Source organism: Crotalus tigris, unplaced genomic scaffold (assembly GCF_016545835.1).
Source record: "Crotalus tigris isolate CLP2741 ecotype Arizona unplaced genomic scaffold, ASM1654583v1 scf7180000018006.973166, whole genome shotgun sequence".
NCBI lineage: Eukaryota > Metazoa > Chordata > Lepidosauria > Squamata > Viperidae > Crotalus > Crotalus tigris.
Window position 1 is genome coordinate 688,227 of NW_024096771.1, and position 13,665 is coordinate 701,891.

At 40.7% G+C, this 13,665-nt stretch overlaps 1 protein-coding gene across 4 annotated transcripts in view; it reads right to left on the minus strand.

The window, feature by feature from the left end:
- LOC120309387 (dedicator of cytokinesis protein 4-like) overlaps positions 1-13,665 on the minus strand; it is a 161,761-nt gene that overhangs the window by 59,902 nt on the left and 88,194 nt on the right. The window lies entirely within an intron of this gene.

Sequence of the window (13,665 nt, forward strand, 5' to 3'; positions counted from 1 at the left end):
CCCTGGTAAGTGGATGCATCACACCCATCTTCAAAACAGTGACTATATTAATCCCCCCCATGCCCGAAGCTGTGAAGGTGAAAGCCTTAATAGACTCTGGCTGCACCCGCTGCCTCATTAGCCCAACACTAGTGGGGAATCTGGGCATCCCATCCAGGAGACTGGAACAACCAATCTCATTTGGCCAGCTAGATGGATCCATAGCAGGGGGGGTGCCAGCTACCCTAGCCACTCTGCCAATACACCTCTCCCTGGGCAACCATGAAGAGGACTTAACGTTTGTGGTGACCCCAGGTATGGAATGCCCAATGATTCTAGGGATGGAATGGTTGAAAAAATGGAACCCCTGGGTAAATTGGAGGACGACAGAAATCAAATTCCCGAAGGGGGACCCTATGGACTTAAAACCCCAAGGGAGGCTACCAGAATCAAGAATAGAAAAAGCATCCATAGGAGAGGAAAAAAGATTAACAGAAATACCAGAGGAATATAGGGACCTTGCTGAAGTCTTCAGTGAGGAGAGGGCGAATGAGCTTCCCCCCCACCGACCCACAGACTGTACCATTGAATTCAAGCCTGGGGCAAAACTCCCGAAGCCCAGATTATACTCCATGAGCCCAAAGGAGAAGGAGGAAATGGAAAGATTTATAAAAAAAAACCTGGAGAGAGGTTTCATTGAGCCAGCCAAGCCTAAAGTGGCTGCCCCGGTCCTTTTTAGAGAGAAGAAGGATGGCTCTTTACGTTTATGCGTGGATTATAGGGCCCTGAATACAATCAGTGAAAGCAACCTATACCCGCTGCCCCTCATGAAAGACATGCTGTCACACCTATCGAAAGGGAAAATTTTTTCTAAACTAGACCTAAGGGAAGCTTACTATCGCGTGAGAATCAAGGAAGGGGACGAATGGAAGACTGCATTTAACTGCCCCATGGGGTGCTATCAATTCAAAGTCTTGCCATTTGGATTACAAGGGGGCCCTGCAGTCTTTATGCAATTAATCAATGACGTTCTAAGGGAGCACCTATTTAAGGGGGTCCTTGTTTACTTGGACGACATTCTTATCTTTACTGAAACAAAAGAAGAACACGTCAAACTTGTCAGAGCGGTTTTAAAGAAGCTGCGAGCCGCTCACCTATATGCCAAACTCTCAAAATGCGAATTCCACCAGGAAAGGATAGACTACCTAGGCTATCGCATATCCCCACAGGGCATTGAAATGGACCCGGAGAAGGTCAAAGCAGTACTAAATTGGGCACCACCCCGCACAAGAAAGCAACTACAAAGTTTCCTGGGCTTTGCAAATTTTTACCGCCAATTCATCCCCTCATTTGCACAGATAGCCTTGCCCCTCACTAACTTACTAAAAACGAAGGGAACATCCTCAGTAAAACCTAGCCAGCCACTAACATGGACAATGGAGTGCCAAGCAGCGTTTGAGAGACTAAAGAGACTTTTTTCTGCCGAACCAGTACTAAGGCACCCAGACATGGACAAGCCCTTCATAATACAGGCAGATGCAAGTGATGTGGCAGTGGGGGCTGTGCTATTACAAGAAAATGATGATGCAGTATTGCAACCCTGTGCATATACATCCAAGAAACTCACGGAAACAGAACAGCGCTGGCCCGTATGGGAGAAGGAGGCTTATGGGATACGTTGGGCATTACTCACGTGGCGACAGTTCCTGGAAGGCAACAAAATCCCCTTCCAGGTGTGGACTGATCACAAAAATTTAGAAGCCCTGAAAACTTCCAGGAAACTCAATCCCAAACAAGCCCGCTGGTCCCAGCATTTTCACCAATTCCAATTTAAGCTCAAACATTTACCAGGAAGAAAGAACTTCCTGGCAGATGCACTATCTCGCATGCCCCAATATAACAGCGCACGAACCACAGAAAAGTGGGGAAAAGTTATATATACACCAACAACTCAAAGACTAACTTTCATGCACCTTTGCCATGACACAAAATCAGCAGGGCATTTTGGATTTGTAAAAACTTTACACTTAATTAAACGGCAATTTTGGTGGCCATCAATAAAAAAGGACATAGAAAGTTATGTTGCCAGCTGCCCAACCTGTGCATCAGCAAAGAGGTTGCAAGGGAAATCGCCAGGGCTATTACAACCAGTGGCAAGTCCCTCAGCCCCCTGGAGGGAAATAGCCATGGATTTTATAGTGGAATTGCCAGAAAGCAATGGGAATACTGTTATCTGGACAGTCACGGACCTATTTTCCAAACAGGTGCACTTTATCCCTTGCCAAAAAATTCCCACTGCAAAGGCCTTAGCAAAACTTTTATCCAGCACATTTACAGATTGCACGGGGCACCCCAACGCATCATCTCTGATAGGGGAGTGCAATTTACGTCTGCATTTTGGAAGGAATTTTTATCCCTCTTAGGGACCACTCAGGGATTGACATCTAGCCACCACCCTCAAGGAGATGGACAAGCGGAACGCTGCCAGTCGGTACTTGAGCAATATTTGAGATGTTTTTTAAATTTCCAACAGAGTGATTGGACGGACTTACTTCCTTTTGCAGAAGTTGCCTACAATAATGCAGTCCACTCCAGCACAGGCTACACTCCTTTTCAAATAGCCAACGGTCAAAGTTTCAACCCTATGCCAGAGTTAACCCCAAAAGAACCAACGATCCCTTCACTGAAAGAATGGTTGGAAAACCTACAAAACACCTGGCCAATAGTCAGAAAATCACTAGATGAAGCTAGGCGGGCATACAAAGCACAAGCCGATAAAAAAAGGGTTGAGCCTACACCATTCATTATAGGAGAAATGGTGTACTTATCTACAAAATACCTAAAGTCCCTACAGCCCTGTAAAAAACTTGGACCAAAATATATAGGACCTTTTCCAATTAAAAGAATCATAAATCCAGTAACAGTAGAATTAGAATTACCCAAAAACCTCAGGCAAATACACCCAATTTTTCATTGCAGCTTGCTGAAAAGAGAGCATCAGTCACATCTACGGCCAAAAATCCCCCCACCACCACCTCCACTCATGGTGGAGGGTGAACAACACTTCGAAATAAAGGAAATCCTTGATTCTAGGAGATATCATGGGGCAACTCAGTACCTAGTTGCCTGGAAACACCTCCCTCCCTCACAAAATGAGTGGGTCCATAAACGTCATGTCAGAGCCCCGAAGCTATTGAAGAAGTTTCACACAGAGTATCCTAACAAGCCTGACTAAATTTTATACTTGTGTTTTCTTTCAGGTGGATCTCTCTTATTGTTAAGAGGGGCCGGATGTCAGAATCCAATTATATTTCATCTTTAAATTATCAAATATAGAAACTCCCAATTCTGCCTTCTCTGGATTCTGCCATAAGAGGGAGAGAAGGGGGAGAACAAAGGGGCTTTATGGCCCTCACTTCCTTCTTTACACTTCAAAGAGCGGAATGCTGAATGTGTGTTTATTGTAACCTCGAAGCGTTAGCATACCAAAGGAGGGTAGTTGCCTTTCATGTAGTTATCTGAAGTCCCCATCCAGACGGAAGAAAGAAGAAAGGGGGCGGAATTGTGATACTTGAAACTATCACTGGAAGGGGGGTTGATTGGGTGGGACTACTGGGGAACCCCTTAAAACCTTGAATGGAAGATCTTGAACCCCAAGTCCTGTCTAGCATGCCTGCAACCATTTTCTCTTAATAAAGGATTCCTGTTGGAAGAATTATTCCAAGAGTTCTGTCTTCTTAAGATGCAAAGTGGGGTGGGTCCTTACAAGAACTATTGGAGGCTAAAAATAAGCAAATAAGGGAGGACATACTTTTTGCCTTTCAGGGCCTCGCTCGGCACATAGAAAGGATTGACGACAGGATCGAGGAGATTAATGAAAATGCAGCAAGAATGGAATCCAGGATGGAGGAGGTGGAGAAACAAATTATGTCACAATATAGAGAGATGGAGTATGCTTTGCGTATCAGGGGGCTGAGAGAGAATCCTCAGGAGGACTTAAAGATGCTTATTGTGAAAGATATCACTCTTAATCTGGGCTGGAGGCCTGAAATAATCGGGAATGAGATAGAAAAAATTTTTAGAGTCAAGTCACGGGTTGCTAGACAGAGAAACTTACCAAGAGACGTGGTCATCTACTTTTCTAGAAGATTTACTCGTAATGAAACTATACAGGCTTTTTACAAACAAAAGTTTCAAATTGCAGATCAAGATGTGATAATTTTAAAAGAAATACCTCCCAAAATTTTAAGAGGCAGAAAAGATTTTGCTTTTCTGTCTGATGAGTTAAAGCATCGTCAAATCCAGTTTAGATGGGAGATTCCAAGAGGAATAATAGTGAATTATGAGGGGATACGTCATAGATTAACTACAGTTCTGAAGGCAAGAGATTTTTATCATTCTTTTTTAAAGGCAAGATCGTCTTCATCCCCACAAACAAGGATAATGGAAGAGCCTGTTATGGCAGGAGCCTCATCAATGATGGTTATGGAACAAGCTGTACAGAATTTTGAGATAAAAGAACAAAGGATGACACGAGCTGCCCATAAACGTAAAGAAAAAGAGCAGTAGCAGAAGAGTGGAGATAAAGTTGAAGGCATGGTTATTACAGAGCCTGTGGGAGGGGCAAGACCCAAAAGATCTTCGACAGTGGATCTGCAGGCCATGCTCCAGAGGCTCCAGGCCGGGGGAGATGGCCAGGCTCCTGACCTGGAATGTTAATGGCTTAAATGTGCCACAGAAACGAAGAAAGATTTTTCATTATTTGAAACAACACAACACTGATTTGATATGTTTGCAAGAGACTCATATAACTTTAAAGGACTCCAAACTTTTGATGAATCCTCGTTTGGGTTCATATTTCACTGCTCCAACTCCAGGGAAAAAAGGGGGAGTGGTAATTCACGTGAAGAAAAATTTTCCATCTAAATTAATTGAGACTGACTCTGAAGGAAGATATCTTTTTGTGGAATTATCATTACAAGGTAAAAAAGTTCTTATTGTTGGATTATATGCTCCTAATCAGCAACAGAAACAATTTTATAAGTTTTTGCATGGGAAGATATCTCAGTTGGATTATAAATCTGTAATCTTGATGGGTGACTGGAATGGGGTTCTAGATTCAATTATAGATAAAAGGAGCTCTTCTAAAACTTTTACCCAAACTAGGTTACCTAAAACTTTTTTTGATTTGAAAGAAGAATTGGAGCTTATTGATATTTGGCGAGAAAGGAATACAAGTGATAGAGATTTCACTTTTTATTCGGATAGACACCAATCATTTTCAAGAATTGACTTTTTCTTGATTACTAGTGACCTTCTTTCTAGAGTGAGGAAGGTGAAAATTTTTCCTAGAACTTTGTCAGATCACAGTCCGGTGTGGATGGAATTACATTTGGAAGATGGGAATAGAAGACCCTGGAGATTGAATGAGAATTTGTTTACTCGGGAAGAGTTTGTACAAAAATGTAAAGAGCATTTAAAGGACTTTTTTGTTATAAACATGAATAAGGGAACATCGATGTCCATGGTTTGGGATGCCAGTAAGGCATATATGAGGGGAATTTTAATTCAATTGAATAAGGTTTTTAGGGAAAAAGGGTTAAAAAGACGCAGAGAAGTAGAAGAAGAGATTAAATTAAAAGAACAAGAGTTTGCTCTTAATCCAACTGACAATAATTTAAAGTTATCTATAAAGATGCTTAAGGAACAATTTAATATGTTGATGGCAGATCAGGTGGCTACTAATCTGTCGTATATGAGACATAATACTTTCTGTAACGCGAATAAGCCTGGGAGATGGTTGGCTTATCAGTTACGAAAGAAACAGAAAGCTAGAATTATAGAGAAAGTAAAATATAAAGGTACTGAGGTTTTTCAGCAAAATTTGATCCAAAAGAGTTTTTTAGATTTTTATACAAAATTATATTCAAGTGATAACATACAGGGTGTGGATATAGACAAATACTTACAATCTGTGCATTTTCCTAAACTCTCAGAGGAACAACAAAATGGGATGAATAGATTAATTACTGTGGAGGAAATTGGTTTAGCTATTAAGCAGTTAAAGGTTGGAAAATCTCTGGGAACAGATGGATTGACTTTGAGGTATTATAAGGCTTTATCTGAAGAAATGATGGAGCCTCTAAAGGAACTTTTTAATAGTATTATGTTGGGTACACAAGTGCCTCCTTCTTGGAAAAGAGCTTTTATATCACTGATTCCAAAGGAAGATCAGGATCTTACAGAGCCTAAGAATTATAGGCCAATTTCATTATTAAATGTTGATTATAAGATTTTTACAAAAATTTTGGCAAACAGATTAATGCAGGTTATGAAGGACTTGATTCATAATGACCAAGCAGGATTTATAACAGGGCGATATATGAAATATAATGTTAGACAAATTATAAATTTAATTGAATACTTGGATAAGAATAATCAGATGCCTGTGGCTTTTATCTTTTTGGATGCTGAAAAAGCCTTTGATCAATTAGATTGGAAATTTCTATTTTCATTGGTAGAGAAAATGAATTTTGGGGATAATTTTTTATATGCACTTAAAGCTATATATCAGCAACAATCCGCACAAATCGTTGTAAATGGGGGATTGACTGAGAATTTTAATATTGAAAAAGGGACAAGACAAGGATGCCAATTATCCCCATTGTTATTTGTTTTAACGTTGGAAATTTTATTGATTCAGATTCGAGAATCAAAGGTAGTTAAGGGCGTAAAGATAAGGAAGAATGAGTATAAATTGCGGGCTTTTGCGGATGATTTGGTCTTAATTTTGGAACAACCGAATCAAGTGATTGATTGTTTATTAGAACTTATAACACAGTATGGTTTTAAAGTTAATAATTATAAGACTAAGATATTATCTAAGAATATGTTAGTTATGGATAGGGAAAGTTTGGTCAAAGCTACAGGTTTTCAGATGGTAAAAAAGGTTAAATATTTGGGAATATATTTAACCGCTTCAAATGGAAAATTGTATAAGAATAATTATGAACCATTATGGGGAAAAGTACAAAAGGACTTAAAGGACTGGAAAAAACTGCAATTGTCATTGTTGGGGAGAATTTCAGCCATAAAAATGAATGTTCTACCAAAGTTTCTTTTTTTGTTTCAGATGATACCTATTTTAAAAAAAGAGGCAAATTTGGATGAATGGCAAAGGGGTATCAACAATTTTATATGGGCCGGAAAGAAACCAAGGGTTAAGTTTAAGATTTTACAGGATGCTCGAGAAAGGGGAGGACTTAAGGCACCCAACTTGAAATTATATTATGATGCAGCTGCTTTAACTTGGTTAAGCGACTGGCTCAACTTAACAAATAAGGATATTTTGTTTTTGGAAGGTTGGGACTTAATATATGGTTGGCATACATACCTGATTTTCAATAAGAAAGTTGATCGGATTTTTAAATTACATATTTTGAGGAATGCCTTACTTCGTGTTTGGAAAAAGTATTATTTTAGATTGAATTATAAAATACCTATCTGGGGGATTCCCAGACATGCAATTGAGGGAATTTCTAAGGGGACAAATTTCGATAAAATCTCGTATAAAGAATTGTTAAGTTGGTCTGGTTCGAATTGGCATTTGAAATCCCTAGATGTATTAAGGCAAGAAAATACTCTACAGTCATGGTTTCAATACTTACAAATAGTGGATAGATGGACTGTAGATAAGAAAGAGGGAATAACATTAGAAGATAAACAATTGGTTATTCAGATTAAAAATCAGAGTCAGGCCCATATAAAAAGAATTTACAATGTTTTATTAGAGTTAGACTCGGAAACAGAATTGGTTAAAGACTGTATGATTAAATGGGCTCAAAATATACAGGAACCGATTTCATTGGATTTATGGGAGACAATTTGGACTAGAAATGTTAAATTTACACAAGCTCAAAATTTGAGAGAAAATTTTTATAAAATGTTTTACAGATGGCACTTAGATCCTAAAAAATTATCTTGTATGTATCCTAACATACAGCCCAAATGTTGGAGATGTGGTAATAAAGATGCGACATATTTTTATATTTGGTGGAATTGTAAAAAGGTAAAGGCATTTTGGATTATGATTTGGTGGAACATTCAAAAGATTTTTAGAAGGAAGATAAAGTTTACTCCTCAACTATTTTTATTGGGTATCTTTGCGGATTTAAATGATAAAGAAACTATTTTGATGTTGAATTTATTAACTGCCGCAAGGTTATTAATAGGTTTATATTGGAAGAAAGATTATTTGCCTACTTTAGAAGAATGGGTATTTAAAGTATCTAGTTTTGCAGAGATGGCAAAAATTTCTGCCTATTTAAAGGATCATACACAAGAAAGATATATTACTGTATGGAGAAGATGGATAGATTATATTCAGAAAAAGTATGGAACTAAAAAGTTTCATTTATTTTATGAATGAATATTATAGTAAATATTACAGAGAATTGTCTTATAGGCTATTGGAGTTAAAGGTCAAGTATGATAATTTTTTTTCTTTTTCCCTTTTTTTATTATTATTTTTTCTTTTTTTCTTTTTTCTTTTTTTTCTTTTTTCTTTTTCTTTTCTTTTTTCTTATTATTATAAATTCTTTTAATTATTAACCCTGTATTCTGCTCTGGGAAGTGAAGGGAGGGGGTTGGGGGTGGGAGGGAGGAAATGTGGGGGGGTAAGTGTAATATAGATAATGGTTGCTTATAGGGGTGCAGCCTGGGCACTCCCCTTATGCTGCGTTCATGGGTTTGATAGAGATGAGAGGTGGGCAAGTGTAGAGAGGAAGTAGGGTAGTGAGAGGAGAAGGGGAGGGGAAGAGAGTAGGATGGGAGGTGAGAAAGAGGAGGGAAGTAGGGAATGTTTTAAGAGAGGGTGGACGTGGCCTGGGGGGAGTGCGCAGGTCATAATAATGTTTATTTTATCTTAAAATTGTATTGTATATTGTTTTTTTTATAATGTTTATATGGAAAAAATAAAAAACTTTCATTGAAAAAAAAACCCAATCTTATTTGGCCAGTTAGATGGATCCATAGCAGGGGGGGTGCCAGCTACCCTAGCCACTCTACCAATACACCTCTCCCTGGGCAAACACGAAGAGGACATAACGTTTGTGGTGACCCCAGGTATGGAATGCCCAATGATTCTAGGGATGGAATGGTTGAAAAAATGGAACCCCTGGGTAAATTGGAGGATGACAGAAATCAAATTCCCGAAGGGGGACCCTATAGACTTAAAACCCCAAGGGAGGCTACCAGAATCAAGAATAGAAAAAGCATCCATAGGAGAGAAAAAAAGATTAACAGAAATACCAGAGGAATATAGAGACCTTGCTGAAGTTTTCAGTGAGGAGAGGGCGAATGAGCTCCCCCCCCCCACCGACCCACAGACTGTACCATTGAATTCAAGCCTGGGGCAAAACTCCCGAAGCCCAGATTATACTCCATGAGCCCAAGGAGAAGGAGGAAATGGAAAGATTTATAAAAAAAAACCTGGAGAGAGGTTTCATTGAGCCAGCCAAGCCTAAAGTGGCTGCCCCGGTCCTTTTTAGAGAGAAGAAGGATGGCTCTTTACGTTTATGTGTGGATTATAGGGCCCTGAATACAATCAGTGAAAGCAACCTATACCCTCTACCCCTCATGAAAGACATGCTGTCACACCTATCGAAAGGGAAATTTTTTTTTCTAAACTTCCCTAAGGGAAGCTTACTATCGCGTGAGAATTAAGGAAGGGGACGAATGGAAGACTGCATTTAACTGCCCCATGGGGTGCTATCAATTCAAAGTCTTGCCATTTGGATTACAAGGGGGCCCTGCAGTCTTTATGCAATTAATCAATGACGTTCTAAGGGACCACCTGTTTAAGGGGGGTCCTTGTTTACTTGGACGACATTCTTATCTTTACTGAAATAAAAGAGGAACACGTCAACCTTGTCAGAGCGGTTTTAAAGAAGCTGCGAGCTGCCCACCTATATGCCAAACTCTCAAAATGCGAATTCCACCAGGAAAGGATAGACTACCTAGGTTATCGCATATCCCCCCAGGGCATTGAAATGGACCCAGAGAAGGTCAAAGCAGTATTAGATTGGGCACCACCCCGCATAAGAAAGCAACTACAAAGTTTCCTTGGCTTTGAAACTTTTACCGCCAATTCATCCCCTCATTTGCCCAGATAGCCTTGCCCCTCACTAACTTACTAAAAACGAAGGGAGCATCCTCAGTAAAACCTAGCCAGCCGCTAACATGGACAATGGAGTGCCAAGCAGCATTTGAGAGACTAAAGAGACTTTTTTCTGCCGAACCAGTACTAAGGCACCCAGACATGGACAAGCCCTTCATAATACAGGCAGATGCAAGTGATGTGGCAGTGGGGGCTGTGCTATTACACGAAAATGATGATGCAGTATTGCAACCCTGTGCATATACATCCAAGAAACTCACGGAAACAGAACAGCGCTGGCCCGTATGGAAGAAGGAGGCTTATGGGATACGTTGGGCATTACTCACGTGGCGACAGTTCCTGGAAGGCAACAAAATCCCCTTCCAGGTATGGACTGATCACAAAAATTTAGAAGCCCTGAAAACTTCCAGGAAACTCAATCCCACACAAGCCCGCTGGTCCCAGCATTTTCACCAATTCCAATTTAAGCTCAAACATTTACCAGGAAGAAAGAACTTCCTGGCAGATGCACTATCTCGCATGCCCCAATATACCAGCGCACGAACCACAGACTCTAGACCAATAATGGCAGAGTCACAACTGGCAGCACCAGTAACCACAAGAACCCAAGCCAAATTAAAACCACAACTGGACAGCCAAACTGGAATTGAATTCAGAAAAAGTTTGGAAACAGATGAATAGTTCCAGAAAAACAAAAATGTGTGCACAATGAGAGACGGGTTGCCTTGGGTAGGGGAAAAGTTATATATACCAACAACTCAAAGAGTCACTTTCATGCACCTTTGCCATGACACAAAATCAGCAGGGCATTTTGGATTTGTAAAAACTTTACACTTAATTAAACGGCAATTTTGGTGGCCATCAATAAAAAAGGACATAGAACGTTATGTTGCCAGCTGCCCAACCTGTGCATCGGCAAAGAGGTTGCAAGGGAAATCGCCAGGGCTATTACAACCAGTGGCAAGTCCCTCAGCCCCCTGGAGGGAAATAGCCATGGATTTTATAGTGGAATTGCCAGAAAGCAATGGGAATACTGTTATCTGGACACTCACGGACTTGTTTTCCAAACAGGTGCACTTTATCCCTTGCCAAAAGATTCCCACTGCAAAGGCCTTAGCAAAACTTTTCATCCAGCACATTTACAGATTGCATGGGGCACCCCAACGCATCATCTCTGATAGGGGAGTGCAATTTACGTCTGCATTTTGGAAGGAATTTTTATCCCTCTTAGGGACCACTCAGGGACTGACATCTAGCCATCACCCTCGGACAGATGGACAAACGGAACGGTGCCATTCAGTACTTGAGCAATATTTGAGATGTTTTTTAAATTTCCAACAGAGTGATTGGACGGACTTACTTCCTTTTGCAGAAGTTGCCTACAATAATGCAGTCCACTCCAGCACAGGCTACACTCCTTTTCAAATAGCCAATGGTCAAAGTTTCAACCCTATGCCAGAGTTAACCCCAAACGAACCAACGATCCCTTCACTGAAAGAATGGATGGAAAAACTATAAAACACCTGGCCAATAGTTAGAAAAGCACTAGATGAAGCTAGGCAGGCATAGAAAGCACAAGCCGATAAAAAAAAGGTTGAGCCTACACCATTCATTATAAGAGAAATGGTGTACTTATCTAGAAAATACCTAAAGTCCCTACAGCCCTGTAAAAAACTTGGACCAAAATATATGGGACCTTTTCCAATTAAAAGAATCATAAATCCAGTAACAGTAGAATTAGAATTACCCAAAAATCTCAGGCAAATACACCCAATTTTTCATTGCAGCTTGCTGAAAAGAGAACATCAGTCACCTCTACGGCCAAAAATCCCCCCCCCGCCACCTCCAATCATGGTGGAGTGTGAACAACACTTTGAAATAAAGGAAATCCTTGATTCTAGGAGATATCATGGAGCAACTCAGTACCTAGTTGCCTGGAAACACCTCCTTCCCTCACAAAACGAGTGGGTCCATAAACGTCATGTCAGAGCCCCGAAGCTATTGAGGAAGTTTCACACAGAGTATCCTAACAAGCCTGACTAAGTTTTATACCTGTTTTGTTTTCTTTCAGGTGGATCTCTCTTATTTTTAAGAGGGGCCGGATGTCAGAATCCAATTATATTTCATCTTTAATTATCAAACATAGAAAACCCCAATTCTGCCTTCTCTGGATTCTGCCATAAGAGGGAGAGAAGGGGAAGAACAAAGGGGCTTTATGGCCCTCACTTCCTTCAGTATACTTCTAAGGAACTGAATGTGTTTATTGCAACCTCAAAGAGTTTGAATGTAGTTAGCACCAAAGAACTTTACCATAACAAAGGGGGCTATTTACCTTTCATGTAGTTTATCTGAAGTCTCCATCCAGACAGAAGAAAGGAATAAAGGGGTGGAATTGTGATGCCTGAAACTATCATTGGAAGTGGGGGTGATTGGGTGGGACTACTGGGGAACCCCTTAAAACCTTGAATGGGAGAGCTTGGACCCCAAGTCCTGTCTAGCACGCCTGCAACCACTTCTTCTTAATAAAGGATTCCTGTTGGAAGAATTCTTCCAAGAGTTCTGTCTTCTTAAGATGCAAAGTGGGGTGGGTCCTTACACATACAGGTCATCCTTATTTAACAATGAGTCAAATTAACAAAGACTTTGAAAAGAGTGCTCTGTGGCCTATAAAGCACTTTCAAGCATTGCAAAACATTACACCATCCCCCACAGTCACAGGATCATGATCAGGATGCTCGGTGATTGATCTGCACTTACGACAGGTTGCCAAGCCTCCCTCCCCCCATGATCTGTGATCGCCATTTGCAATCTTCTCTGCTAACTTCCCCAGAAAGTCAATGGGGAAGTCAGCAGGAAAATTGCATCAGAGGGCAAAGAGTTGAGTTGAAATCTTTTGAGGGCTACAGGAACGGAACTAAAATCTTCAGAATTTCAGGTCTGTTCTGATTGCCCCACAAAAGATTTCCCTCCATGCTCAGGATGGAAAATACTTTGGTGGGCTGCAGGAATGTTTGAGAGCAAAAGGCTATTTCCTAGGAACTGAAGTCTCCAGCAGGCAGACTTTTCACTCTCTGAGCTGTGTCCAAGGGGGATTTCAGCTTTGTATGCAGTTGAAATCCTTTAGCAGGCAGCTCTTTCCCGACCAAAGAGATCACTTAATAACTGTGTCAGAACCCTTTTTTTCCCTGGGGGGGATATCTATCTCATTTCTTTCCTAATTCATTCTTTCTGAGGGTTCTGCCATTCTCCTGAGGGGGAGGGGAGAGGGCTCTGTGGTATGTTATTCTGCTTTGCTACAATGTAGCCTTTCCACTGTTCCTACATACTTACTCTTTGAACTGTCTCTCCCTTGATGTTATCTTGGGGTGAGAAAGGAATGTGCCTCTGGCCCATCTGGCTTATCTCTCGCTGCGGAAGGGAAGGTGCGAAGACCCAACAACATCTTCACAAGCATGGAAAGGACTCCGTTATCAGCTCCTTTCCCACAGTGGACTTAACACCTGGGGATT